The sequence below is a fragment of the Solanum tuberosum genome, unplaced genomic scaffold (assembly GCF_000226075.1).
Source record: "Solanum tuberosum cultivar DM 1-3 516 R44 unplaced genomic scaffold, SolTub_3.0 scf00135, whole genome shotgun sequence".
In the NCBI taxonomy this organism is placed as follows: Eukaryota; Viridiplantae; Streptophyta; class Magnoliopsida; order Solanales; family Solanaceae; genus Solanum; species Solanum tuberosum.
The window spans coordinates 446,691-451,630 of NW_006239059.1; the positions used below are offsets into that span (position 1 = coordinate 446,691).

The window sequence follows — 4,940 nt, forward strand, 5'->3', positions numbered from 1 at the left end:
CTATTGTTGAACAGATGGAGTACATGTTACTTCTTTGTCACATTTTATGTGACACAAATGAATTAATTAATTTTATATATATATTAAATATTTTAACTTGTCCATTATCATAATTTATAATATTTTTTTTTATATAATTTTTAAATATATGATTTTTTTTAAAAATAAGACAAACAAATTTAAACGGAAGAACAGCCAAAAAATTATAGAATGTGACAATCAGTTTAGATGTAAAACATTAAAGTGAAGCCAAGTTAAATATTCCCTCCAAATCAAATTAATTGAATTGTTGAGCCATTTTTTATTTTTCAAATGAACTTAATTGTTCAATTTTCAAGACTATTTTTAGAACCTTCTTCCAATTTTACCCTTTATTAGAAAGTATTGGAATCAGTTATTAATTAATGTTTAGTTACTTTAATCATAAATTTGACAATAATTAATAAGGATAAAATAGAATGTTATATTCAATTTGTGTCTTAATCTTCTTTTCTTAAAGAGTGTGAAAGTGAAACACCTCAATAATTCAATTAATTTAAAATGGAGGAAGTAACACATTATATGCTTATATAAATGTAATCCTCGCACAATTGACAATACATTTGTCTCATGGGGTCAGACTTCAAAAGGCACTGCTTGTGCATGTAATCCTCTTGTCATCAATGGGGGACCTCGTCTTTTCATACTAGGCCAATAAGGTTCATGCACAAAAGAAAAGAAGAAAGACAAATAATACATTCGTCCACATTTAATTGTCATTGTCTTTCTTTAGAGTCAAATTATAAAAGTTTTGACTAACATTTTATAATGTATTTTTTCATCATATTGATATGTAAAAAATTGTAATTTATAATCAAAATATAATTTTATTTTATTTTAAAAATTAGTCAAATTAACTTTTGAAAATAGACAAATAAAAATGGAAATAGCAGAAACTAAAGAAACTGTTTCTCCCTAAAAAGAAAAAACACTTCTTTTCAGAGAAATTTAGTAACAAAATACTCTGAAAATATTATTTTAGAATTACAAGAACATCGACAAAGAGTAGTTTGAATTTAAGGTCTCTGCTAAGTTAGTTAAGAGTTTCTTGGGAAGGGAAAACATTTATCGCCTCTTTCTCTCTTTGCTTTAATTTTCTCTTTCATATGTCTATTCGTGCCCTTTTTTCTGTGGAAACAATCTTATATGATCATTTATAAATATGTGAAAATCAGTTATATTTTCATTTTAAAAATTAAAATCTTCTTTTAACTTTGTATTATGGATATTCTCTTTTTCTTTTGATAAACTTTTTAAAATATCTATTTTACTTTTACATTATCAATTTTTAACTTTTGTTTACTTTTTCAAAATTAGATATTTTTAATTTTTAATTTATATGTCAAATTTTTGTATGAAAAAAATGAAAAGCAAAATATATTGATTAAATATATAAGCTAATAACATATTAAATGAAATAAATGAGTTGGATAATTTATTAAATTTCACTAATAATAATAATTAGTATCTATTTGTACAAGTGAAAAAATAGAGTATCAGCTTTATAAGTTGATGAAAGGCAGGTAAAAAGAAGAACTAGCTGGTAAAAATAGAGGTCTATTTTATAACAAATTTCTAAAAGGTCATTTATTTGTATTTAATAAATAGATTTTAGATTATAGTTTAAAAATATATTATTAATAACAATTAAAACTGGTCTATCTGTAATCTGTATAGTCAATAGAGAATAAGAGATAAATCGAACATAAATATACATGCATACTTGATAAAGTTAGTACTAGATTTTGTAATAAATTTATACAAAAATTATTCTATATATGATGTTAATAAACTTAAAAGAACTATCTATAAATACCTAGAATAGAATATTTTTTTTGAGGGAACATGTTTGATATTTAAAAGAAAATTGAGAGGTGTAAATAATTTTTATCCTTTACAAATTAAAATGAAGAAAATAATTTTTTAAAATCTTATCCATCTAAAAATAAAAAATTATTATTAAAAAGACATTGGCCATAAACTTTCGGAAATTCAACTTCAAAAAGTTGTTTTCACTTTTACATTTTATAATAGAGTAACTCATAAAAATCTAAAAACAGCCCTATGGAAGCACACTTTTAATTTTCAAAATTCATTTTTGCATTTTATATGACTCATAAGAATTTGAAAACAATTCTAATGTTGTATCCCTATGGTAGCACCACTCTAATTTTTAAATTTCATTTTTTGGCAAAAGAATAATTTTTCAATTTTCACAATAAAAACCTGTTCAAATTGCTACTTAATCTCCATTTTCAAGTTTACAACGTGGGAAGCTTTACAACATAACTATATTTGGGATAGAGGAGTGAGATAGAAAGAGATACTCCATCCATCCATGATCCAACAATATTTGTCCACAGTTTGTACATTTTAAAAAAAAATTATAAATAGAAGGATAATTTTACTATATCACCCTTTGAATATAATAAATACAATGTATTAAAAAATGTAATAGGCACTATAATTAATGATAAAGAATATTATTCTTGTTTTCATTAAAATAGACAAATATTGTTGGACATCCGAAAATAGTATGATGAACAATTAATGTTGAACGGAGGAAGTATATATAGATACATATTTATTCGTTCCGTGATGGAATTGAATGGTTCTTTTTTTCCTATTTAAAGGCCGTAAGACTCTCTATCATTCCTCACACATCAAATCCCAACATAAAATAAAAAGCAATTGTTCCTTTTCTATTGAAACAATAGCCACATCAAGCTAGGGTTCTTTCTTAAAAATGTCTTCTGGAGATCGATCAATCAATTGAATCCAAAACTAAGTTTTAAAGGGGTAATAAATAGTGGTGACAGAAGAGAGTGAGCACACATGGTGTTTTCTTGCATGATGTTTATATGCTTGAAACTATGTGTGCTTACTCTCTATCTGTCACCCCCACCACATTCTCTCTATTTACATTTTGTTCTTCTTGTGGTTGTGAAAAAAGAGAGTCTTGAAGTAACTGGTAAAGTTATTTTTATGTGTCCAAGAGGCCATGGTTCAAGCCTTGGAAATAGCCTTTGGTAGAAATGCAAGGTAAGACCCCATACAATAGGTCCTTGTGGTCGGGCCCTTCCCCGAGTATGACAGGAGCCTTCTCCGAAACCTGTGCATAACGGGAGCTTTAGTAAACCAGGCTGCCCCTTTTTTCTTCTTGTGGTTGTGTGTTTATGAAAAATTGGTTGTTCCAAGTATGAAAAAACTAGCCATATGTTACATACAAGGTTTGAAGTAATTGCTTGTTTAATTTAATTCTTGTTAATAGGAGTAGTAGATGATGGATCTGATAATTAACACTTGGATCTATTTGCAACATGTGTATCACTAAATTGAAATGTTTTCAAACTTAGTCCACTTCTCCAATTTTTTCTGCATTAGTTTTCCTCATGTATATATGTTTAATGGGTTTCCCTAAATCACCCTTTTCTCTTTCTCTGTTTTAGGGGCATTTTTTTTTCCAGGAGGGTGTGATCACTATGCAAGATTAATATTTCAAGAATGAAGAATACATAAATTAATTTCTTTTGGTTTCCCACTTGGTGTCAGGTTCGCATTAGAGTGCCGACTAAATTATGATTTGTGTCAAGAAGTTCCACATTGAGGGTAAAATCTTTCCTAACAAAGATGACTCTGTTCCAAGGGAATTCCAGCCGAAGAGCTTTGATTAAGTATGAAGAAGTAATTACCATTCCACCACAGTCTTTATTGGTGAAAAATATATAAATTATTATTGTTGAACAAACACCTATAATGTCATTTAGCACATTGGTTTACTCTTTTTTTAAATTAGTTTTGTAATTTTTTATATTCGTACCTAGTTTCTCTAACTTTTTCATACTATTTGCATAATATTATCTGGTGGATTTGGATCATAATGTTTATCCGTACATGTTGCCTGTACTCATATTATTTTTGCTATGCTACTTGGCATAGTGCTTTTTAGGTGAAGACAAAGTTGATCTCAGACAACTTCTACATCTCTTCCTTCCGGGCAGGAGTTGTGTTTATTTAATTTTAAACCTTGTATTCTCTTAGAATTTCTTATGATTCTTTAGATTAGTTCCTTGAGAGGATTTAGTGTAATTCTTGACAAAAGTACTTTGTTTCGACTAAATTTGAGTATTTTTCTATTTAAATAGGGTATTTAATTTATATTTTGTCCATTTCTGCATTTTATATTTTATATTGCCCTAATTTGTTTAATATGATTTGATGGGAGGCATTTAACCAAATTCAATACTTCTAGAACAATTTTGACCCTTTTTTCATTTTGTTGAAATTGTCACAGATTTTTAAGGCATTTTTACCCATAAAGAAAATGATGGAAGCATTTTTAACTCAATTGGTGCGCAAAGAGAGTTTTTACCCCAAATCCAATAGAATCGGGGTAATATTGGCCCTTCTATGTTTATATACAAATCGCATGAATATATGACATATATCCTTTAGATGCAGGGACAGATTTACGTTGATCCAAAAAATGTCACTGTGACACTATTTTATTGATTTTTTAGAACTAGATATACCTATAAAAATAATAAATAGAACAAATATAAAAGGGGCACTGCTCATAAGTCATAACCAAGGTCTCAATAGCTTGGTGGTGGGGTGTTTCAACTTTCGTGAGAGGTACTTGCGGGTTTGAACCCGCACAACCTTCTATTTCACAACTGGTAGTTTTGGGCTTTTAGCAGTTTGCCCAATATATTTACGAAAAATTACACAATAAGACAAAAATGAGATATGTATTTACAATAAATCATTATAGTTTAAAATATTACTACAATTTATAGTTATGTGTAGAGTTTTATAGCAACTTTCTCTCTTTTCTCCATCGATCCCTTGCACCTCTCTCTCTGTGTGCCTCTCCCCCCCCCCCCCCCCCCCCCCACCTC

General features: G+C 28.4%; 1 non-coding gene across 1 annotated transcript; it reads left to right on the forward strand.

The window, feature by feature from the left end:
* The first annotated feature begins 2,852 nt into the window (after positions 1–2,852).
* On the forward strand, positions 2,853–2,939 carry MIR156G (microRNA MIR156g). Its single transcript, NR_127289.1, has one exon. It is a non-coding gene; the product is annotated as a microRNA MIR156g (primary transcript).
* The last annotated feature ends 2,001 nt before the right edge of the window (positions 2,940–4,940 follow it).